Below are 25,464 nucleotides of genomic sequence, written 5' to 3'. Positions count from 1 at the left end.
CAGGAGCAGTTGCTTCGTTGTTAGAGGGTCGCACGGCTGTGGCCCTGGGCAGGAGCAGTTGCTTCGTTGTTAGAGGGTCGCACGGCTGTGGCCCTGGGCAGGAGCAGTTGCTTCGTTGTTAGGGGGTCGCACGGCTGCGGCCCTGGGCAGGAGCAGTTGCTTCGTTGTTAGGGGGTCGCACGGCTGCGGCCCTGGGCAGGAGCAGTTGCTTCGTTGTTAGAGGGTCGCACGGCTGCGGCCCTGGGCAGGAGCAGTTGCTTCGTTGTTAGGGGGTCGCACGGCTGCGGCCCTGGGCAGGAGCAGTTGCTTCGTTGTTAGGGGGTCGCACGGCTGCGGCCCTGGGCAGGAGCAGTTGCTTCGTTGTTAGGGGGTCGCACGGCTGCGGCCCTGGGCAGGAGCAGTTGCTTCGTTGTTAGAGGGTCGCACGGCTGCGGCCCTTGTCAGGAGCAGTTGCTTCGTTGTTGGGGGGTCGCACGGCTGCGGCCGTGGGCAGGAGCAGTTGCTTCGTTGTTAGGGGTTCGCACGGCTGTGGCCCTGGGCAGGAGCAGTTGCTTCGTTGTTAGGGGGTCGCACGGCTGCGGCCGTGGGCAGGAGCAGTTGCTTCGTTGTTAGAGGGTCGCACGGCTGTGGCCCTGGGCAGGAGCAGTTGCTTTGTTGTTAGAGGGTCGCACGGCTGCGTCCGTGGGCAGGAGCAGTTGCTTCGTTGTTAGAGGGTCGCACGGCTGTGGCCCTGGGCAGGAGCAGTTGCTTCGTTGTTAGAGGGTCGCACGGCTGTGGCCCTGGGCAGGAGCAGTTGTTTTTGTTGTTAGAGGGTCGCACGGCTGCGGCCCTGGGCAGGAGCAGTTGCTTCGTTGTTAGAGGGTCGCACGGCTGTGGCCCTGGGCAGGAGCAGTTGCTTTGTTGTTAGAGGGTCGCACGGCTGTGGCCCTGGGCAGGAGCAGTTGTTTTTGTTGTTTGAGGGTGGCAGAGTTGTCGACCTGGGCCGGAGGTGGTAATTTTGTTTGAGGCCACGGAGTTTGGGGTCTGGGCAGGAGAAGTTCTTACCATAGTGTGTGGGCCGCAGAGCTGTGGCCCTGTGCAGGAGCAGTTGTTTTTGTCATTTCAGGGCCTGGCCGCTTGGTATCTGGGCAGGAGCAGTTCTTTGTGTTGTTTGCGAGCTGCACAGCTGCCGACCTGGGCAGGAGGGGTCTTACATAATCCACACAGATTGTGTTCTGTGCAGGCGTGGTTCTTACCTTAGGTTGATGGCCGCATTTGGATACCTGGACAGGAGTAGTTGTTACTTTAGTTTGAGGGCTGCACGGCTGGGGACTTGGGCAGGAGCGGTTCTTACTTTAGTTTGGGGACCGTGCAGCTGGGGACCAGGACAGGAGTGGTTCTTACCTTAGTCTGAGAGACCAGTAGTGGTTTTTGCTTTAGTTAGATGTGGAGATTCCAGAGAATCCAGTGTTGTTGTTGAGTGAGGGTAGGTTAGCTGGAATCCTTGGGAGGAGTCAGTGATGCTCTTATGTCTGAGGTTCTTGGAGCTAAACATGGAGCCAAAGTTGGGAAGGAGAGAGAGAGTCACAGGAGGGCACCTGAAACTGTAGATGTAGCTGTACACCAAGCAAGCTAAGCCTGGGAGTGTCTCAGGCCTCGATGTCAATGCTTTCCCTTTCCTCCTTCACAGTTGGGATTTATTTTCTGTCTCACAAGACAGAAAGACCCTGATCAATATCCTCAGCAATTGAAAAGCTTAAAAAAACTAAATGATGTTAACAATAATAATAGTAGAAATTTAACCAGGATTATCCTGACTGATAGAGACAAAATCACACATACACGGAAAATATGTCTTTTCAATAGTTAGTAAAATAAAAATAAATAGAAAAATAGGTCCAAGTAAAGCTCTATAGTTGTTTCATGGAGAAGGGGTGAAGGACAGAGGTGATTCTGAGAGTTGCTGCTGATGGACACACGGAGAACTTACATTTTCCTCACGCAGTTTCAGTGTACAATCATCTTCTGTGAGACCTGGCAGCTGGGTCACTTCGCACAGCTGGGGATGCAGTGGGTGTCACAGAAGGACCCCGTCCCAGCTGGTCCTGCCCCTCTGCTGTGATGAGTGTGGCTTCTGATCTCCAACAACTGACTGTGTTTTGAGGGGAGGCCAGGCCTGTGAGCAGCACAAGGGTATCCATGGTGAGGTTCCGTGGGTGGAATGTCTCGGATGTGCTTGAGGTTCCTTCCTGATGCTCGTCTGCCGTCTTGCTCTTGAACACATCTTGTTTATAACTGTCTTCTCAATACTGTATAGGAAATAAGCACTTGTATAATATGGGTCAGGCATAAGGAATGTTCACACATTGGACACACGGGACCTCCACCAAGTTTAGGGAGTAGAATCTGAAGAAACCAAACTTTGGATGCTCCCTGGAGGCCCCTCCCGAATCCCAGTCCCTTCCCTTCTCCTTCAGAGGGAGTGGCTTTCTGCCTTAGTCTTTATCATTCCCGTACTTTTCTTCATGGCGCGTTTCTTTCCCCGCATTTGTGCGCATCCCTAAACAATACTGCATGTGGTTTTTGAACACTCTGCTGTCTTTTGGAGACAGGGTCTTGCTCTGTTGCCTCGGCTGCGGTTTTGAACTTTGATGTGAAGAAGTCTCCTGTGTGGCTGCTTCTCTGCTGCACTGGCTCTGAGCATTTGCTCCATGTCTGTTTTCTTCCTCCGTTCTCTTCCTGAGACCCGTCCACACTGACCAGATTCATTTTCATTGCTGCATCATCTCTCATGGTGGAGGGGACCATGAGAAATGTCTTCGTTTTCCTGCTGATGAGTGTTTGGCCAGGCGGGCCCCTAGGACCGTGTTGCTGCGAAGGTTCTTGGGCATTTCTTTTGTACACAAGTGCAGTTTCTTCTGGTCAGTAGCTTTCAATTTTTAAAATTTCATCCCAGTAAGAAATGTAATTTTCCTCATAACCCACGACGCACACCCTTTCATAAGCAAGCGCAGCAACAGTAATTCACAGTCATTCTTAGTGGTGGCTGAGCATTCCTGTGGCTCTCCATTCTCCCCAACACTTGCGCTGATTGTGGGATTTTTGCCAGTCTGCTGAGTGTCACCTGGTATCTCACCCTGTTAGGCTGAGGCCCTTTTCATGATTTTATCGGCCATTCCTCCACATTTTTTTCTTCTGTGAAGGGCTGGTTCCGCTCTTTTGCCATGTTTCTGTTTACTCGTTTAAACTTTTGCCTTTTTCTATTATTGCTATTACTATGCTCTGTCCCCCACGCTGGAGTGCCGTGGCACAATCTCAGCTCACTGCAACCTCTGCCTTCTGGGTTCAAGCGATTCTCCTGCCTCAGCCTCCTGAGTAGCTGAGATTACAGATATGCACCACCACATCCAGCTAATTTTTATTTTGTAGTTTTAGTACAGACAGGGTTTCACCATGCTGATCTTAAATTGCTGAGCTCAGATGATCCACCCACCTTGGCCTCCCAAAGTCCTGGTATTACACAAGTGTGAGCCACTGCTCCTGGGCTCATTTCTTAAACTTTTTAATCATGATTTTTCTAACACATTCAGCCTCATATGATGTCCTAAGGCAATGTGGACAAGGTAATTTATTGATTGGGAAGTGTGGTAAAACGTTTTACTGTATTTCAGAATAAGTAGATTCACAATGATAAAGTAAAAATATCGGGAATGGTCAATATTTCAGTAAACATCTTCTAGGAAAAAAGTGTCTTGCAATTTGTGAGCCTCAAATATGTGAGACAGGTCTGTCAATTTAGAAAGCTTATTTGGCCAAGATTGAGGAATGTGCCCATGACCCAGCCTCAGGAGGTCCTGATGACGTGTGCCCAAGGTCAGGGCACAGCTTGGTTCTGTACATTTTAGGGAGATATGAGGCATTATTAATATATGTAAGATGTACATTGGTTTCATCCAGAGAGGCAGGACAACTCCAAGCAGGGCTGGAGTCTCACAAGCATCACTCAGAGAGGGAAATGGCTTCTCTCCGTGCAGGGGAACACAATTGTTTAAAAGGCTTCTGCAATGGGGCGTTGAGTGGAAGGGAACATGGAGCTGGGAAGAGTTTAGCTTTTGCTTTTAACAGGGTGAATCGTCAGCTGCAGAACGAGGGAACCCGCAGGCTGGAGCCGATTCCCCCAGGGACTGTGGCTGGCGGGGCTGCAGCCAAACGCAGGTGAGGTCTGACCACGCAACAGAGTCGTCAGATGACATTCAAGACGGGGAACGACGTGGAGTCACCGATCAAAGCGAGTTCCTGTGTGTGTTTCCTGGGTTTCCGTGGACTAAACACGTCTGCTCACTCCTGCCAGGCCACTGGGTCTCTGTGCTCCCCTGGAGGTGGGTATGTGGCCTGAGGGAGGTGCCTGTGGCCTCCTGCCTGTGTGGGGAACACACATGTGAGAGTGACCAGAAGGAGGAGGCAGAGGAGGGGACCCTCAGAGCGGCTGGTCTGCTGGGGCTTGTGGACTTGTGCATTCCGAGTCTCTGGAGGTGCCATTCTACTCACACATGATTGATCCTCAGCCCAATAGAAATGTCTTCACGGCAGATCCCTAGTCGGCACATACAAAACATTCATCATTCTGGATAAGAATTTCCATAAACATTGTTTCAGAAATTGTCTCGGCTTGTCAGTGTGTACAGGTGCCTTTCTGTGCTTCATGGTTGTGTGTCTGCACAAACGCCTCTGTCTGTGTTTTCCTGTGTCAGCATGTGTGTGTGTTTGGGGAGGGTGGAAAAGGCCACCTTGCTGAGGACGAGTCTGACCTGCCTCGCCGTCTCGCCCGCCATCCACTGATCGTTCTTGCGCAGCACTGGCCTGTTGTTTGAAGCCGACTGGGTGCAGTGAATAACGTTTCATTTGTTTTCATAAAGCTGTGGTTGCAAAGCCAGAGTGACATGCTGGTGAGGACATCACACGCCCTCCTCCTAGTCTGTTTCTCTGTCTACATATGCATGTTTCTAAGGACTTCTAGCCAGTATACACACAAAATCATCTATAAATCCATGAGACAAGACACACAGCTCAGTAGCACAGTAGTTAGAAACTTGTACCAATGCCTCAGAAAGAAAATATCCAAATAGCTGGTTAATGTGTTAAAAGGGCTCATATCATTACTGTTCAGGAAACAAGGATTAAAACCCAAACGATGCCGCTGCATACTTACTACATGCTGAAATTAAAAAGGCAGAAACCTAAATCAAGTACTGGGAGTGGCTTGAGGCAGCTCGAACTTGTGTGTGCTGTTGGGGAGCAGAGAGGCGCAGGCCAGGAAAACCACCTGCAGGAACTCACCAGGTCAAATGTGCAGAAAGTGCCTGAGAAGCCAGCCCTGCACTCACTCACCTTCTATCGGCCTCTGAGACGTGATAGTAGCTTCTGTGACCCGACATGTCTCCTCCTCAGTGTGTGCCTGGCCACCTGTGTGCAGGTGCACCTGTTGACATGGACCAGGATGGCCACAGCAGAGCGCTTGCAAACCCTAGCCAGGAGCCCAGCACTGCGTCCCTGTGCAGGGGACAGATGTCTGAAGATGAGAATTATCAGGGACTCACAGAAACTGCTCATCTGGATTTTCTACTCAAGGGAAAGGTGACAAATTCTGCTCATAAAGAGATAAGCAGGGCCGGGCAAGGTGGCTCACGCCTGTAATCCCAGCACTTTGGGAGGTTGAGGCGGGTGGATTACCTGAGGTCAGGAGTTTAAGACCAGCCTGGCCAACGTGATGAAACCTGTCTCTACAAAAATACAAACATCAGCTGGGCGTGGTGGCGTGTGCCTGTAATCCCAGCTACTCTGGAGGCTGAGGTAGAAGAATCGCTTTAACCTGGGAGGCAGGTTGCAGTGAGCTGAGATTGTGCCAGTGTGAGACTCCATCTAAAAAAAAAAAAAGATAAGCAGAACTTTCAAAAATGAAATTTTAATGCAAGTATTTAAACATTTTTTTCCATTTGCAAAATCAAAATGGAGCTAGGAGTGTGGCTCAGGGCTGGCTGCTCAGGCATTCTCGGGTTCCTGCTGGAACCTGTGGGCAGAGGCCGGACAACCACCCCAGCAGTCTCTGCACCCTCCAAGAGGGAGGCCATTGCCAAGAATGTTGTTAATCATATTTGTTGGTTTGTCAAGATGAGGACTTTGTAGTCTGAAACAACTGAGTAGTTGATTACAGTTAAACCATGGCAAATACTTCTGACTTAACGTTTTCCCTCTCCAACATGCCCTACGAAGAGTCTGTCTTTTCCCCTCAACTTAAATGTTGCTAATCTCAATGCCCATGTAGCAACTATGGTGTTTTGCCTCTAAGACTTCAAAGTCCATTCAACTTTAATCAAGGCCAAAAAAGAAATTTCATTACAGATTGTGGGCATTTTCACTGAATTCAGTAGCCAATGCCAGCAAAAAGTCATCACTAGGAAGCACCTTCAGATGACTTTAAAGTAAAGCATTTTTATCTTGTCAAAATTAAAAATTAATGGAGGGCGTTAAATTTTGATTTTTATGTTGAACAGTGATTCAGCACTCAATACACCTTGCTCCAGAAATATTAGAGCCTGGAATTTACGACAATAATGGATCCTGTTTTATTGAAATAATAGAGAAAAATGGATTGCAAGAAAGAAACATGGCAAACAATAAGTTGGAAAACTGCTGTTATAAAATCATTCACTTTGGGGCAATATGTACCACCTCTGGAATGATGAAACACTTTGGTATTGAGAGGCTGGAGCCAGAATTGTTATTCAGAACTTGGTACAACACCAAGGACAGTGACTCCCAAGCTGAAAATGAAGGATGAACGTTGCTGTGTGCAGTGTCATGGTGACAGGAGAAGCTCTGTTCTTTTTTGTTTTAATTTTTTAATTTCTCGAGACAAGATCTTACCCTGTCACTAGGGCCGGAGTGCAGAGGCACAGTTGCAGCTCTCTGCAGCCTTGACCTCCTGGGCTCAAGCGATCCTCTCACCTCAGCCTCCCAAGTAGCTGGGATCACAGGCACACACCACCAGGCCAGGATAATTTTTAAAATTTTTTTGTAGAGATGAGGTTTCACCACGTTGCCCAGGCTGGCCTCAAACTCCTGGGCGCGGGCCATCCTCCCAGCTTGGCCTCCCGCAGTGCTGGGATTACAGGCATGAGCCGCCGCACCAGCAGAAGCCCCTTTCTTGGAGTTCATGCCTGACTTTGCTCTGCTGAGGGCGACCTGGCTGCAGGGTCCCCTGAGATGCCAAGAGGAAAAAGTGTTCTCAGACCTCCCTCCTTCTCCACTTGATGACAGCATCCGATCTGCTCTGCTTTATACCACGTAACCCAAAGGAGCTACCAACCTTTGTAAGAGCTGTCCACCTCTCGACCTGATAGATTCTAATACAACCAACCAAGCAAACGGCCTTTGTCCTGGGACGGAGGAAGCAGGGCTGACGACCCCACATGCCGCAGCATTTCGGGTGAGCCATTGGCAAAAAGGAAGACAGGGCTGAGTCTTTCATGCCCCGTGGCCTGCGACTCCCCACCTGGGAATTTGCCCTGAAAATAGTCCAGAATGTGGGCTCAGATTGAACCAAATCACTGCACTGTTTTCAGTGTTGGGAATATGTTAAATTATTCACATCATGTTGTAGAATGTTTAACAACATAGAAAGCTGTGGAATGAGGCCACGCCATGGTTTTGTCAAAACGCAGCAGCCTCAGAGCAGATGTGGATGGCGGGGTGCCCAGCAACAGTCAGACACGCAGCCAGTGCAGAGTCAGACACACAGCTAGTGCAGCAGCGCTGGAGGCCCAGGTAGCAAAAATCGACTTTGGAGTGTTCCCTTGGTCCAGCACTCAGCAACGTGGATGTTTTGTGGACGTGGTCACCAGCGACCCCCAGAGAGGGGAATGAGGATAGCGGGGCCCCTGAGTGGTTACCACTTGGCATGACGAGGGCCTGAGCCTCCTGTGTAGACGCCTTCCGTGCAAGGCAGTGGAGTTGGAGCCATGTGGCTGGGCCTCGAGGGCAGCCTGATGGGCTGGGGCCCCCAACCAATAGCAAGAGGCTCGGGGGGAGCCCAGGGAGAAGGGGGTGGTACTGTCGAGACAGCACAGGGACCCGGCATGGTTAGGGGAGGGAGGAGGCAGGAATGTTGAGTGGGGGAGGGAACCGGGGTGGAGCCCCCCACTCTTTTCTGTGACACCTGCTTTCCAGCAGACCTCTAAGCCTCAGGGAGAGGATGTGTCTGCTGTGGGGGAGGCTGGTTGGAGTGGGGACCACACCTTCTGCTCCGAGTGCCCACTGGGATCCATAGCCCCAGCTTCGGCCACTCTGGAAGGGCACAGCCTCTGTTTCCCTGGCTTTTTCAAAGCCAGACTTTGCCACCTCACTTGCAGATTGAGAGGCCACGTGTCTCCTTGGTAATCCAGGAGCCCCTGCCACCCATGGTTTTGGGCAGATGGTGTCCCAGTCATGCCTGGCACCTGGGTGTACACAGGCCTCATGACCGTCCGGCCAAAGTGCCTCGGAGCCGTGCCATGTGTTTCTCAGAGGGCTGCAACTTCTTTGGGATTATTATCATTATTATTATTATTATTGAGATAGTATCTTGGTCTGTTGCCAAGCTGGGACTAGAGTGCAGTGCTGCGATCATAGCTCGCTGCGGCCTCAGCCTCCTTCAAGTGATCCTCTCCCCTCAGCCTCCAAAGTAGCTGGAGCCACCGGTGCCTGCCACTATGCCCAGCTAATTTTGTAAAAAAATATTTTTTATAGAGATGGGGTTTTGCTATGCTGCCCAGGCTGATCTCAAACTCCTGGACTCAAGAGATCTGCCTATCTTGGTCTCCCAGAAGGTTGGGATTAAAGGCATGAGCCACTGCACCTGGCCAGCATTTTGAACATGATGAAAAGTGGTCTGAGGCTGGGCAAGTTTTCAGTGAAGAGAGAGAGGAGTGGGTTTGCTGGGGCAGACGGGGAGAACTCAAGTTATTTGGTGACTGAACCCCAGTAAGAATTGATATCTATGGAGTTAAATGGGCAAGTTACAAAGCCACATAGTGTGTCCTGGCTTTTATAAAATAACTTGTTTTCTGTAGCAACTTCTGCCACTGGAGGTTTATGGTCTAAAACATGCATGCACACATAGGCAGTAGCACCCATGCATGTGTGTATGCTTGCACATGCATGTACACACATGCACACAGAAGTGTGTAGCTCCAGGATGGCAGTGCTTGGCCTTGCTTGTTCCCTCAGTGTCCTCCTGACATAGACCCAGGCCTTGCCTGTCGTGTGTGGGCCTCAGGCCTCGGGAGTGCGGATTGCAGGTGCACCAGTGAAGGAGGGGGAGTGATGGTGAGGGGGCGAGTGCCAGCCAGCAGAAGCGAGGCCCTCATGCCTGGGACACTTGGTCAGGAGGACCGGCCACAGGAGGAGCCTCCGGAGGGAGGGACCTTCCGTCCCCACAGCCCAGCTGGGCTTCCAGGCTGCTCCTCTTCCTGGCTCCTAGTGGCTCCTTAAGGAACGCTGCCTACTTTGTACTAACCCAGGAAAAAACGGAAGCACTGAGACAGCAGTAACGGTGTGTCTAATGCCACGGCATGAAATGTATTGCTCATGATACTGCTTGCTTTTAACAGAAAAATGAAATGATGTCTAAAAATAAAGCTTTAGGGAGACACGAAAAGTAAATAGAAAAGATAAAGTTGACAACTGCAGTCACAGTGAAATGAGAAAATAAATCCCATGAGAAACAACAATTGTACAGAAGAAAGAACGGGATCAATCACAACCCTTTGCAGCCAAGGAGAGGATGTAAACAGTCTCTCTTGGTTTTCAGCTTAATTTTGTGTGACTACATAGTAAGTTTTACAGATTGTGTTCCTTCATCGGATATTTTGTAGATCTGAGGTTCAAACATCAAATTAAAACAGATTAAATCCCATTATAGCTTTCAATTAAAAAAATCTAACACTTATAAAAGTTAACTATTATTTCACATATGAGAAATCTGCAAGATTAAAATGCTATTAGAGAACAATGGCCTGTCCGGGTGCCTCGTCTCACGCCTGTAATCCCAGCACTTTGGGAGGCTGAGGCCGGAGGATCACTTGAGCCCAGGAGTTCCAGGCCAGCCTGGGCAACATGGTGAAGTCCGGTCTGCAAAACAAAAACAAAAAATCACCCAGGCATGCACCTGTATTTCCAGCTACTCAGGAAGCTGAGGTGGGAGGGTCATTTGATCCAGGGAGGTGGAGGCTGCAGTGATGCATGATTGTGCCACTGCCCTCCAGTCTGGGTGACAGAGGCCCTGTCTCCAAAAAACGCAAACAAAAAACAAAACAATGGTTCCTTACTTTTTTGACCAAAAAAATACACTTACATACAAGGGATGGAAATGACCATTTCTTCATGTGGTTAAATTAATTTGTGAAGTAATATTTTGGAAATTCTTAGTTCTTAAAAGGCCTCACATTTTCTTTTTTAAAATTTTTTATTGCGTTTTAGGTTTTGGGGTACATGTGAAGAACATGCAAGATTGTTGCATAGGTGCACACATGGCAGTGTGATTTGCTGCCTTCCTCCCCTTCACTTATATGTGGCATTTCTCCCCATGCTCTCTCTCCCCACCCCCGCTGTCCCTCCCCTATTTCCCCCAACAGACCCCAGTGTGTGATGCTCCCTTCCCTGTGTCCATGTGTTCTCATTGTTCACCCGTCTATGAGTGAGAACATGCGGTGTTTGATTTTCTGTTCTTGTGTCAGTTTGCTGAGAATGATAAGTGTCCAGGTTCATCCCATGTCCCTACAAAGGACACGAACTCATCGTTTCTGATGGCTGCATAATACTCCATGGTGTATATGTGCCACATTTTCCCAGTCCAGTCTTATCATCAATGGGCATTTGGGTTGGTTCCAGGTCTTTGCTATTGTAAACTGTGCTGCAACGAACATTCATGTGCGTGTGTCCTTAACACTAGAACGATTGCTGGGTCAAATGGAATTTCTATTTCTAGGTCCCTGAGGAATTGCCACACTGTTTTCCACAATGGGTGAACTAATTTACACTCCCACCAACAGTGTAAAAGTGTTCCTATTTCTCCACATCCTCTCCAGCATCTGTTGTCTCCAGATTTTTTAATGATCGCCGTTCTAACTGGCGTGAGATGGTATCTCAATGTAGTTTTGATTTGCATTTCTCTAATGACCAGTGATGATGAGCATTTTTTCATATGTTTGTTGGCCTCATGTATGTCTTCTTTTGTAAAGTGTCTGTTCATATCCTTTGCCCACTTTTGAATGGGCTTATTTGTCTTTTTCTTGTAAATCTGTTTTAGTTCTTTGTAGATTCTGGATATCAGCCCTTTTTCAGATGGGGAGGCTGCAAAAATTTTTTCCCATTCTGTTGGTTGCCGATTCACTCTAACGACTGTTTCTTTTGTTTTTCAGAAGCTGTGGCGTTTAATTAGGTCCCATTTGTCTATTTTGGCTTTTGTTGAAAAGGCCTCACATTTTCAAGAAGAAGTAGGTGCCATTCTTTGGAAAATGGAGAGTGAACAGATGATTCTGAAAGTGAAAGAGGCCATTTTGGCTTCCAAATACATGGGGTCAGCGTTTTGTTCAAAACCGGTAGTATTTTGTGAGCATGTTGCTGCTTATTTTTCTTATTATATCATAATTTTGATGCTATACATTCAAAAACCTATTAAAGGACAATTCTGCATCTTACCATTGCAAAACATATGGAATGTCTCATTTGCAATTTGAGACTGGACAGTGGCACCTGTGTGAACTGGTCATTTTACTGAGGTCCAGAAGCAGCTCAGGGACAGCCAGGGACGGCTCCTTCTGCTGCTGGGTCATGTCTGCCGAGGGTCTTCCCATCCGGAACTACGATGTCGCACGTCACCTCAAGAGACGTGGACAATCACAAGATATCTAAACCAACAGTGCCTGATTTTCTCATCTGCAGTTCTTACCTGTGAGCATATTATTACTGCTCAGAAAGCACTTTAGAAGCAAACGCATAAATGATGTGGACAGATATGGAATGTGCCTTTAAGTTCTCTGATGAGCAGATGCTGAGATGAAGTCAGGAGAGGAGAGAAAGCAAAGGTCAGGCCGAGGCCCAGGCTGGAGGTTGGACAAGGGAAGTCTCACATCACAGTGCAGACAGCAGTTGCACAGCAGGTGCAGAAGACAGCAGGTGTGGATGTGGCAGATGCGGACATGGCAGGTGTGTATGTGATGGGCCCTGAGGGAACCCAGGCTGGGTCCCCAGTGAGGGGAGCCCCGGGGAAGCCCTCCAGAACTCCATTGCTGGCTGGCTGCTGGAAGAGTGTGGCCCTGTGGCGGGGGCTGTGGGCTCACTGGCCGTCTTGCAGCCAGCAGCACGTGCTGTCTGTAGGGAAGTCTGCACAGTGCACCTCCATATCTCACATTGACTTTGGGAGGAAATGGCAGCTCACTGTGTCCACCCAGCAGCATGTGTGGGGGAGGCACCGCCAGAGCCACTGCACCTACTCTAGGTCTCAGCACTCTGTGACATCTTGTGGTGCCACGGTGACCATTTTCCATGAATGAAGACTATGTAATCTGTAATAGATGTGTCAGGCCTGGCCCAGACACTCATGGAAAATGGCCACAGCACACTGTGACCTTGTGGCACTGCAGTGACCATTTTCCATGAATGAAGACTCTGTAATCCATAATAGATGTGTCAGGCCTGGCCCAGCATGGCCCAGATTCTGCCGCTGCAGTCACTCAACTCTGTGCTCATTGTCAGCCCAAGTCCCCAGACACGGAGCAGAGTGGTGGGATCCAGAGAACGTCAAAGGCAGTGAGTGCTCCAGCTGTTCGTTCCTCTTGAGGCGCTGAGTTTCTGGGCCACGTTAGAATTGTTTAAATTGGAAGTAGTTGTAAGATTCCAAAGTGTTCTTAAAATAGTAGAAGTGATTACTCTTTACTCAGATTTCCCAAAGGTTACTGTCATAGCACATTTGATTTATGATTCCTGCATGTGAATGTGTGTACTCAGGCAGACGGGAGCATGGGTGGATGTGTAGGTAGATGAACAGATGGGTGAGTAGATGGTAGATGGGTCGGTAGATGAGAGGAGTAAGTAAATTGGGATGTGGGTAGGCAGACAGGTAGGTAGATATGCAGATATGTGGATAGGCAGATGGGTAGGTAGATGAGTAGATGGGTAGGTGGATGAGTAGATGGGTAGGTGGATGGGTAGATGGGTCGGTAGATGAGAGGAGTAAGTAGATTGGGATGTGGGTAGGCAGACAGGTAGGTAGATACGCAGATATGTGGATAGGCAGATGGGTAGGTTAATGGGTAGATGAATAAGTAGATGGGTAGATAAGTAGGTAGATGGGTAGATGGGTCGGTAGATGGTAGATGGGTAGGTAGATGGACAGACTGATAGGTAGATGGGTAGGTGGGTAGGTGGATGGGTAGATGGGTCGGTAGTTGAATGTACGTGTTTAGTTAATCACTGGAGGCTTCCTACTGTGCTTGTTGTATTGAAAACTTGTTGATAACTAGAGTTGCATTTCAGCTACATCCATATTAAACTATCCATATTATGAATATTTTAATAACAATCCCATTAATTTGTTTATTTTTTTACACTTATAAAACTTTAATACGTTTTTTTCTCATTTAATTTTCCAGCCCTCGAGCCTCTTCTTTCATGGCGCTATGTGCCTGTTTTACTTAGATGTGTTTGAGAATAAACACGCCGTTGGGTTGTGCCTTCTCTTCCAAGGGCCGAGGCTTCATGACTGGACTCTCTTCCTCATGAAGCAGTGCTTTGTCAGGATACACGCCACAGTCTAACAACAGAGAAACTATGACTTAATAGGGAAAATGTATTACAAATGAAAACTGCCATAAGATAATGGGACATCCTCAGGAAGCTTCCACAGGTGGTGGAAGGTAAAGGGAGCCCGCGTGTCACAGGGTGAGAGCTGGAGCAAGCAGGGGCAGGTACCAGGCTCTTTAAACTGCTGAGCAGAGAGGGTTCCATGGTTTTACCAGCCAGGAGACACCAGGGGCCTGTGGGGCTCAGCCCAAGAGGACTTTCTGATGGAGGGGAAGGCCTGGGTTCCATATACTGGGAAGCCTAAAGGCTTAGCACACCACACAAGTTAGGATTGGCAAGAAGGTGGATTTCAGAGCCACATGAGGACAGTTCTCTTGGGAGCAGAACTCTTTGGCACCAAGAAGCTTCCTTGGAAAGAAGTGAGGGGCTGCCATGTGTGCAGGGAGGAGGCCTCCTGCAGGCAGTGAGAGAGACCCTTTTACTGTTCAAGGTTGAATTTGATGACTGCTTCTGTATTGATCCATTTGGGAAACAGAAACCACCTGGTATTTCAAACGAATGTGAGGTTGAACCCGGCTGTGCTTTGCGGAGACACTGGAGGATAGGGAGGGCACTGGGCATGTTATTTCCCTATTGTGGGTAACCGGTGACCCTAATTCAGCCACAGCAGCTCACATTCATCACCCACAGCTCCGTGGACCAGCAGTCGGGCTGTGTCCCTGCTCAGGGTCTCACAAGTATGAAATCGAGGCATGGATTGGGCTGGGCTGGACTTTACCTGCGGTTTAAAGAGCCTGGTACCTGCCCCCTCTTGCTCCAGCTCTCGCCCTGGGATGCACGGGTTCCCTTCACCTCCCACCACCCATGGAAGCTTCCTGACACCTCACCAGGAGCCACGCTTCCTGTGCAGCCTGCAGCACCATGAGTCAGTTAAACCTCCTTTCTTTTCTCTGTTTTTATTTTTTTGAGATGGAGTCTCGCTCTGTCATCCAGGCTGGAGTGCAGTGGCGTGATCTCGGCTCACCGCAACCTCCACCCCGCCAGGTTCAGGTAATTCTCCTACCTCAGCCTCCCAAGTCACTGGGACTACAGGCACGCACCACCACACCCAGCTAATTTTTTTTTGTCTTTTCAGTAGAGAGAGGTTTCACCATGTTAGCCAGGATGCTCTCCATCTCCTGACCTCGTGATCCACCCACCTCGGCCTCCAAAAGTGCTGGGATTGCAGGCACGAGCCACCACGCCCAGCCTTAAACCTCCTTTCTTTACACTTTACCCAGCCTTGGGCATTCTTTTATAGCAATGTGAAAATGGACTGGCACAGGCCTTCTGGACACTGCGGACAAACGTAAGCCAAACCCAAGCAAGAGCCTGCGGTGGGTGTGAGCCGGGCAGGTGGGGCTGGGGCAGAAGGTGCAGGGCGGGAGCGCGTCCAGGAGGGACAAAGTCATCCAGCCCCCTGGGGTTGCTGTGGCACTGGTGAGTGCCCGTGGCTTCCTGAGGGCCGCTATGTAGTGACTGTGCACAGCAGCTCGCAGATGCACCGAGAGTCTGAGGGGATTTGCACAGGCACCAGGACGCTGTGTCCAAAGTGGTTTCAGGTGACCCTTCTCAGGAAAACGTCATTGCGGCAGTTTGCAGCACCCATGGGTGCATGTTACACCCCTGACCCATTTTACAGACCTCACTGAAGGTGAGAGGTGATCTGAACTAGGAAGTGTGGGTTACATGAGCATGTGTGACTGAGTGTGTGTGTATGTGTGTGTGTGGCTGCAGAGGGAAGTCCATGCCAAGCGAGCTGGCCTTTAATGTCAGGATGCACAGGGTCAGTCTCTCAGCCATTACCCACCCCACAGGGTTTGCTGAGATAGGTGGCTAACCTCACTTAAAAAATAAAAAAGGAGGTGGTGCCCTGCTCGTGTCAGTTGTTCTCTTTGGTGGTGATGGTGACCAGATGCTTGGCGACGTTGTACCCACACTGGATGACCTCCTGTGTGACCAGCTGGACGTCTGTGGGTGAACCTGGGTCCCCCGGGAGGGTCTTCTTGCACTCTGACTGCAGTTGGTAGGCACTGGATGTCAGCGAATGAAGGGAAGTCCTCATCATATCAGACATGGGTTTTTTGGGGAGTAATGCTGCCATTTCTGTAACAGCTACGTGTATCCTCTCTGAGCAGGGAATATACCTCATTATCCTCTTTGATTCTCAATAAGAGAATCAAATGTTTCCCAGCAATCTTAAAAATACAAAGTGCAGTTCTTTTAGTGGACCAGCCTTGCTAACATGGTGAAACCTCGTCTGTACTAAAAGAGAATAATAATGAAAAATTTAGCTGGGTGTTAGTGGCACGCACCTGTAATCCCAGCTACTCAGGAGGCAGAGACAGGAGAACTGCTTGAGCCTGGGAGGCAGAAGTTGCAGTTAGCCAACATCGTGCCATTGCACTCCAGTCTGGGTGACAGAGTGAGACCCTGCCTCAAAAAAACAAAAACAAAAATGTTTATATGTGAATTTGTGTCAGATCAAAATTATATTTAAAATTATACCCATACCAATCCATATGTGAGCCTGCACTGTATAGCTGGTGTTCTACACTTCATCTTGGTAACCTTCTCAGAAATTCCAGAAGACGCTGCCGAGAGGCCCTGCTGTCTATTTGTAGTTGTGTTTATATAATAGGCTTTATTTTGTATTTATATGTACATAGTAGAGTTATATTAAATATTTATAAAATATACATCCCTAATATATATTTCAAAAGAAACGAATCTGTGATAAAATCATTTTAAATCATTTGTATTTTATTAATGGGGCATAGTCCTTTTGTTTTCACAAAAACTATGATTACATTGTATGAAATGAAGTGCCAACTAGTAATATTTTGATGAGGGGACTATGATTGAAATAAAGGGGAAAAAATAATCCAATAGTAAGATCTTGGTCTTCTTCCTCTACTTGGTCGGGCCTCAGTTTTACCGTCTAAACTAATTATCTCCTGGGCACCAAGTAACCTGGTCCAGAACTCTTCCAGAGTCATCTAACTCCTTCCAGGTTGTTCCATTCTGTCACCCCACATCATAAAGTTCATCACTGAGTCAAATGCATTCCCCTTCCACTGTATCCCTCCCAAGCCCTCTTTCCCTCCACTACCCTTCTAACCATCCACTCACGGAAGGACATTGCTGAACTGCCAAGGCATAGCTGGGGAGCGGGTTGGCCAGGGTGGCCAGTGAGGTGTGGCCCTGCATGGCGGTGGCACTACCAGCATTGTGGTTGCAGCAGTCCTGCTATGCTCCTGGGTGCCCTACAAAGGTGGCCCAGCCAGCTGAGCAGTCACAGGGGCCTCCCTCAGAGGCCACCTTCCCGTGCCCTCTCTGGCAAATGTACCCAGTCACCGTCTCTCATAGGGTCTGGCCCTGGGAGGTGCCTCTCAGGTATTTTCCAAGTCCTCCCTTTTGGAAACAAGGAATGGTTTCTGCATGCATGAGTGGTTGGGGAAAGTGCCCCAGGCCAGGAAAAGCCAGTGCAAGTGGACCAGGAGGATGTCCGGCACCGGTGGTGTGCCTTCCCCCCTGGGGTTAAGCGGATTCCTCCCAGAGGCGTTAGGAATGGCTGCTGGGCGTCAACTGGCTGCCACGTCTCTTTTTGTTGTTTTTTTGAGGTGAGGGGGGCATGCTCTCTGATAACTGCAACCTCCTCTCCCAGGATCAGGCGATCCTTCCACCTAGGTGGGACTACAGGCATATGCCATCAAGCCTGGCTAATTATAATAGTTTTATTTTTTGTGGAGACTGGATCTCACTATGTTTCCCAGGCTGGTCTTCTTCAACTCCCGGGCTCAAGTGATTTTGCATGTCCCCAAATCGTGGAACCACCTGGAGTTGCTGTATTCAAAGAACAAAAAAATACGGTCATTATGTATGTTTAGTCACAAGGAAACTGTGCAATGCTAATAATTACTCTGTTGAATGCTACCTCTGCAAATAACTCATTACAAAAAACTGTAAATAACCTCTACATTCGGTTTGAGAGGAATAAAATACAATTTAAAAACCAACATCTACAAAAACTATTCAAATGTTAAAATTAACCTACCCTGTTGCTAGATTTCACAGTCATGAAGAAATCAGCGGCATTTCTATATACTAGCAACAATTAGAATGCAAAAAAATTAAAGAGAAATACCCTGGGTATGCACCCCACAGAGGACGGTCAACACTGGAACAGAGAAGTTACGGTGTAGTCGTAAGACGGAAAGCTACACCACGATGGAAAGTTATGAATTGGAGCTCCAGGCTCCCTCCAGGATGCACCTCACAAACAAGAGGCTGGTGACAGAAGCTAGACACAGAGGCCGGGCGTGGTGGCTCACACCTGTAATCGCAGCACTTTGGGAGGCCAAGGCGGGCGGATCACGAGGTCAAGAGATCAAGACCATCCTGGCCAACACGGTGAAACCCCGTCTCCACTAAAAATACAAAAAATAGCCGGGCGTGGTGGCGCGTGCCTGTGGTCCCAGGTACTCGGGAGGCTGAGGAGGAAGAATTGCTTGAATCCAGGAGGCGGAGGTTGCAGTGAGCTGAGATTGCGCCATTGCACTCCAGCCTGGCGATAGAGCAAGACTCCATCTCGAAAAAAAAAAGAAGCTAGACACAGAAGAGTACAAACAACACAATTCCCTCTGTATAAAGCTCCACCCAGGCAAAGCCAGTGCAGCAGAAGGAAAGACAGCGAGGTTGCCTCTGCAGACAGGAGAAAGCACGTGTCCCAGACTCCACCCAGCCTCAGCATTTCCTGATGTAATCATGGTTTCACACAGGGTTTTCACACAGGACTCACGTCCTCAAAATTCAAACTGCACACAAGTCAATAAAAACATTGATCTAAAAACATGTAACTCACCTTGAAGTATTTGTCAATTCTGGATAAGTTTATTCTTTTCTTGGCATCTAACTTACAGGTGTTACTGACACTCCCATCCATCAGGTACAGACCAAATCCCATCACCTGAAGAACCCACAAAATGAATGATGCAATAAAGCTCAGAACTGCAAACTTAACTACCCATAAGGACTTACACCGTAACAGCTGACAACTTCGAAGGCACAATTTGAAACATATCACAAAGCTCTATCCTTAGGCTGCTTGTCTGGTGCTTGAAATGCATCATTTTATCCTCACTGAAACTGTGCTACAAAGTGGGGGCTGGGCTTCCAGGTCGGTTGCTAAAAGCTGAAAAAACAAATCCTCTACGAGCATAACCCAAGCAGCAGGGCTATTCTAGAGCTATTAGCTTGGTGCAAAAGTAATTGTGGTTTTTTGGCCATTAAAAGTAACGTCCAATGTGTAGCCACAGGTAACCAGTTACATTTTGGTGTATGCAAACTACAAATTCTTTTTTTGAGATGGAGTCTCGCTCTGACACCCAGGCTGGAGTGCAGTGGCGCAATCTCAGCTCACTGCAACCTCCGCCTCCCAAGTTCAAGCGATTCTCCTGCCTCAGCTTCCCAAGTAGCTGGGAATACAGGCACCCATCACCATCATGCCTGGCTATTTTTTTTTTTTTTTTTTTTGTATTTTTAGTAGAGACAGGGTTTCACCATGATGGTCAGGCTGGTGTTGAACTGCTGACCTCAAGTGATCCGCCGCCTCAGCCTCCAAAGTGCTGGGATTACAGGCGTGAACCACTGTGCCCGGCCACAAACTAAAAATTCTTAACGTGGACTAGCCAACTGCACGCTCCAGTGCTCCACAGGGGCTCGCGGCCAGGGCTCCCACACCAGCAGGTGCAAACACAAAGTTTCTGCTGTCACAAAGCACTCCATGGACAGTACTCCTTCAGCCCCGAGTTCCTGCCAGTGCTCTCCTGGCTCAGGAAGAGTCTGGGGGGCTGGACTGCTGGGACACCCAGCAAAGGGTCCCCCAAGGCCACCCCGCAGAGGTAAAGAATAGAGCAAAGGGAACTGCTGCCCATCTTTCCTGTGAGAAACGCAAATGATAGCTGGGCATGGTGGTGATGGGCGCCTGTAATCCCAGCTACTTGGGAGGCTGAGGCAGGAGAATCACTTGAACCCCGGAGACGGAGGTTGCAGTGATCTGAGATTGTGCAACTGCACTCCAGCCTGGGCAACGGAGCGAGACTCTGTCTCAAAAATAAACAAGAGAAACACAGATGAAAACGCAGATTATATGAATAATAATAAAGAATATGGTGACCCAACGAAAGGCTACTTTAATTATGATGGATGACACAGGTATCGAAACCCTAGGAATCACATCCTTGACAAGTAGAATCTTGGGTAACCTCTGTCACAAAGCAGCTTAAAGGCTGGGCGTGGTAGCTTACACCTGTAATCTCAGCACTTTGCAGGAGACAAGGCAAGAGGATTGCTTGAGCCCAGGAGTTCAAGACCAGCCCGGGCAGCAAAGTAAGACCTCATCTCTACAAAAATTCAAAAACTTAGCTTGGCATTGGTGCCAATGCCTGTGGTCCCAGTTACTCAGGAGCCTGAGGCGGAAAGATTACTTGAGCCAAGGAGGTTGAGGATACAGTGGGCTGTGTCTTCTGCACCACTGCACTCCAGGCTGGGTGACAGAGCAAGACCCTGTCTCAAATAAAAAAAAAAAAAGGCTGGGTGCAGTGGCTCAAGCTTGTAATCACAGAGCTTTGGGAGGCTAAAGCAGGAGGGTTGCTTGAGCCCAGGAGTTTGAGAAAAGCCTGTGCAGCATGGCAAGATTCTCTCTCTACAAAAAATTTAAAAATACCCAGCTACTCAGGATGCTGAGGCAGGAGAATTCCCTGAACCCAGGAGGCGGAGGTTGCGGCGAGCCGAGATCGTGCCATTGCACTCCAGCCTGGGTAACAAAAGCGAAACTCCATCTCAAAAAAAAAAAAAAAATTAAAAATTAGCCAGGCATGGTGGCATGCACCTGTAGTCCCAGCTACTTGGGAGGCTGAGGTGGGAGGATTGCTTGAGGTGGGAGGAGGTTGAGGCTACAATGAGCTGTGATCGTGCCACTGCACTCCAGGCTGGTCAAGAGCAAGACCCTGCCTCAAAAATAAAACAAAAGAGCAGCTTAATGCTGAGAGAATTTTTGACCCAGACCTCCTGGCTGGCACCTTCTCCCAGGGTCAGCATGTGACACACTCGTGGCTGTGCTGAGAGTCTGTGGTGCAGGTGTGTGCAAGGGCAGGGCGCTGCTCACGCACACGACAGCATGCGAATGAGACACAGCTGGCAAAAGGACTCTAGAGGAAGCAAGCACAGCCTACTGACAAGAGCAAGGCTGTCCCTCGGCCGTGCCACAGGCTGGCATCCCCACACACGTACTTTGAGAAGCATGTTTCTCACTGGGCGTCAGATACATCCTGTTCTCGTAGTAATCCACACACAGATTCACGATGTCTGCCGGGAGCTCTTCGTAGCCAGAAATCACTTCGAGCTGCTGCTGCAGAGACTGAAACACAGAGCAAGAGACTCATGCGCAGGCCTGGTGCCCGGCCGGCAGCTGAGCCCATCACCCTGAGTGTGCAAACACCAGCCTTAGCTGTGTGATATTGTTGTGATTGGCCAGGAACATGGCCAGATTCTGCGATTCCTGGCTGGACTGCGGATCTGCCGTTTTATGTAGAAATTGAGCAGCCCTTTGAAAACAAAAAGAGTTCATCCCAAAATGCACCAACATGCCCCATAAAAGAGAAAAAATGCCTGATTTGAATGGGATCCCTTTCCTCTACAGTCATCTGCAGAAACGTGGATTGATCTGAGGCCAGCTTTTGATTTCAGCCCTTTCAGGCATCTCTGGCCGTGTACTCCAGGTCAGTCTTCTGCCAACTTAGACGTGCCTTGCACAGCCTGGGACCGCTCTCCACCCCGATGGTCACAGCTGACGGGCTTCCTGCAGGGCCCCTGTACACTGACCTCTGCCCTACACTGGAAGGCGCCCACCTCATCTAGGGGCACAGGGCTGCTCAACTCTGAGTCTGAGACAGGTCACCGCCACCTCCGTGACTCCCACAAGCCCTGCCATGAAGACAGCTGGCACTGATGAGGTTCTCTGCTGGGAACCCTGTGGACCACACCTCCCCAGGCCACCTCAGGGACCACTGGTGCCCAAAGTCCTGAGACAGAGCCCTGGCTTTTGCCACCAATTTGTAGCTGCACAATTTGGTGTGCACAGAAGGACCCGTACAATGAGGCCCAACAATACAAAACCGCAAGGCCATGCTGAGCACTGACAAGCACTCAAAAGTCTACTCATAAAGGAGCGTGGAGCCCAACTTTCCCCTTTCTTCCTGCTGACTGGAATTCAGAAAAGACAGCTAGAGCCTAAGCAACCATCTAGGACCACGAGGCAACACGTGAAGCAGAACAGCAGGACAGCGGGAGCCCACAATCAGCTGCAGACCACCTAACTCAGGACTTTTCAGACACAAAAAAACTGCCATCTTTTTAAAGCCACTGTTACTTCACTGGGCTTCAAACCATTACATACAGTTAAACCTAGTATTAACTGATACAGTAACATTCTTTGCCTTTTAAAACATGTTTCCTGGTCCAAGCATGGTCGCTCACACCGGTAATCCCAGCATTTTGGGAGGCCAAGGCAGGCAGATCACTTTGAGGTCAGGAGTTTAAGACCTGGCCGACATGGTGAAACCCCATCTCTACTAAAAATATAAAAATTAGTTGGGTGTGGTGGTTCACCTATGTAAATCCCAGCTACTCGGGAGGCTGAGGCAGGAGAATTGCTTGAATCCAGGAGAGGTGGAGATTGCAGTGAGCCGAGATCACGCCACTGCACTCCAGCCTGGGCTAGTGAGATGCTGTCTCAAAAAAAAAAAAAAGTTTCCTTTTATTTTATTTATTTATTTTTTAAATAGACAGAGAGTCTCACTCTGTCACCCAGGCTGGAGTACAGTGGTACAATCACAGCTCACTGTAGCCTCGACCTCCTGATCTCAAGTGATTCTCCAACCTCAGCCTCCTGAGTAGCTGGGACCACAGGTGCATACCACCATGCCTGGCTAGTTTTTTTTGGCTTTTTTTTTTTTTTTTTTTTTTACAGATCAGGTCTTTCTATGTTACCCAGGCTGGACTCAAATGATCCTTCTGCCTCAGCCTCTCAGGGTGCTGGGATTACAGGTGTGAGCCATTGCACCTGGCCACGTTTGCTTTATTGATCTGAGTACTTGCTGAGGCGGCGGGTGGGGAGACTATGGAAGGGGTCGAGAATACTATTTTCTTTTTTCCTCAAGCCTCACCATAACATGACACTTAGAAGAGGTCATCCTAGCAGCTACCAGCAGGTGCATGTGTGAGTGTGTGTGGCGCGGGTCTTGGGAGTGATGATGGTCTGGGAAGGTGAACCAACGGGGGTCCCAGACGGCGGTCAGACGAAGAGGCAGCTGTAAGAGCTTTGGAGCTGCCCCAGGCCCACTGTCTGGTGCTCAGCGGAACCCGGAGGTGGTGAAGACACTGGGGAAGGGGGCTGCTGGAGAGGAATCCTCCCCACCGCCTTGACAAAGCAGCCCCATCTGTAAACTGTTTTACAGACTAGACTTTAGAATAAAGGCACTGCTGCTAAAAGGAAAAAAATCCACAACTTTTAAGTACTTTTAAATATCGAAAACCACTGATGCCGGCCACCTGCCCCATTCACCTGAAAAGCCAAAACAGTGGCTGAGAAGGCTGCTGAAAATCACCCAGGACTGGGCTGTGCGGCTGGGACCACGAGCCCACGCCAACCATCGAGTCCCGAGGTCAGGATCCCACAGATGCTGTTATCAAACAGGACCCTTCAGACTTCCAACCCGAGAGGGGCTCACAGGTCAACTCCAGAGGCCTTTCTCTAGTTCTGAAGATCTAGGCTTCTGTGCAGAGCTGGTGATTTTAGGTGATAAATGGACCACTGCCTTATTTCACACGAATGAGGCTTAAAACTCTGCCTGACCTGGCTCGACTCCTACTGCTGCCTCATTTTATCCCAAGTGGGTTTTTTTTTAAATAAAGACATCGCAACAGTTGTATGATTTAAGATGCAACATAACTAGAGCATATCGAGATGCAAAGTAAGGTCTCTTCAAATTTAATTTTAGAGCTGAGATGCCTTACTTAGTAGAAGAAATAGAAGTCAGCATCTCATTCTAGCAAAACATGTCCTCAGCAGCACAGAGCACAGGGTAAGCAGAACGAACGCATCGGGAGGCAGCACGCTGTGTGCCCTGCCGGCCTGTCTGCCACCCACCACCCCGCAGTGCTCCAGAAGCACACACCGGGCCGTGCCCACCTCTTCTGCCTGTCTCTTCAGCATCTCTAGAAGCTCTCTACAACCAAAAAGAAAACCGCCAGGGAGGGGAGCTGCATGGAGGACCTGGAAGTGCAGTGTGACCTCAAGACAGTCCGTGACTGTGCATGGGTCCCGTCCCTTTGATACTGGGATGGTGGCTCACGTGCTGGGGACCCCTGCCGGCGAATGACCAGCACCGAGGACCGCAGCCCTGACGTCCAAGGCGGGCTGCAGAGGCCACCTGCCACCTTGCCAAGATGCTCCCTGAGCCCGATGCCTGTGCTGTGTGAGCTGGGCCTGTATCTTGTGCGTGTCTGTGTTCCCAGGGGCGCGGAGGTCCTCCGTGATATGTGAGGACAGCCAGGGTGCCCAGAGCCTGCTCTAGCTTTGCAAAGCCATATGCACTTATCTGCCGGCTCCGCTCACCTTATTCCTCAGAGCAGGTGCTCACACAGCCCGGACACTGAGAAGTCGCTGCTGCCTACCGGAAGTGATGACTTCACCCACATGGACACACAACGTGCTATGCGCGAGACAGGCCACGGAGCCGGGTGCTCTCAGGAGGGCCCGTGGTGTGGCGCAAGGCCAGCGCTCACCTCTCGTATGCCGAGTGGTCATTCTTCACGCTGCACTTCGTGTTCTTCAGCTCATCCAGCACCGCGAACATGCTGATGAACTTGCCCAGCGTGATCAGGTAGGCTTCGGACACAAACTCCTTCCTCCCCTCCGCGTGGCACAGGCGCCTCCCCTCCCCGCAGAAGCGCTCAGTGGCGTTTCTCTGTGCAGAGGAAGCAGGAGGGCAGAAAACTGCAGGTCAGTGAGGAGCCAATCCCACGTCCCAGGTTCAAGCACCTGCAGTCACTGCTCCTCATCAGTAAAGATCTGCCCAGCAGGGCTCCAGGCCCAGGTGTTTACAGCGTGGGCAACCAGCCCCTTACTGAGAGCAGCTCCCAGCGGCCTGCTCTGCACCATCATCACTCAGATGCTCTAATTGTCAGAAGTGAAAAAAGGGGAGAGATGTTTTCTTCCTGGTAACTTTCAAGGTAAAACAAAAATGTATCTCCTAGTTAGTTCCATCTCGTCCCTTTGCTAAAGGACGCCATCATAAAAAATCGAGATGTTTCCAAAATACTTCTTTAAAAAGCAGCAAGCTCCTTCCGTGCCTAACCAAGGCCAGGGTGAGGACCACCAAAAACGGACAGTCGGGTTGAAGCTGACAGCAAATAAATACCTGAAAGACCAGATGAATTAAAAGTACAAAATGGCCCGGGCGCGGTGGCTCACGCCTGTCATCCCAGCACTGGGAGGCCGAGGCGGGTGGATCACGAGGTCAAGACATCAAGACCATCCTGGTC

At 49.5% G+C, this 25,464-nt stretch overlaps 1 long non-coding RNA gene across 1 annotated transcript; it reads right to left on the bottom strand.

Annotated features, from left to right (window-relative positions):
• Positions 1-16,599: 16,599 nt before the first annotated feature.
• LOC110569032 (uncharacterized) lies at positions 16,600-24,814 on the bottom strand. The gene is made up of 4 exons (XR_010340943.1): positions 24,706-24,814; positions 21,151-21,277; positions 18,722-18,826; positions 16,600-17,703 (listed from the first exon to the last, which is right to left on the bottom strand). It is a non-coding gene; the product is annotated as an uncharacterized LOC110569032 (long non-coding RNA).
• Positions 24,815-25,464: the final 650 nt, after the last annotated feature.

The sequence above is a fragment of the Aotus nancymaae genome, unplaced genomic scaffold, assembly GCF_030222135.1.
Source record: "Aotus nancymaae isolate 86718 unplaced genomic scaffold, 86718_ANA_hifiasm-v0.15.2.pri h1tg000250l, whole genome shotgun sequence".
Taxonomy (NCBI): domain Eukaryota; kingdom Metazoa; phylum Chordata; class Mammalia; order Primates; family Aotidae; genus Aotus; species Aotus nancymaae.
The sequence above is the reverse complement of the archived record's forward strand: the minus strand, read 5'-3'. Positions and strand labels throughout refer to the sequence as shown.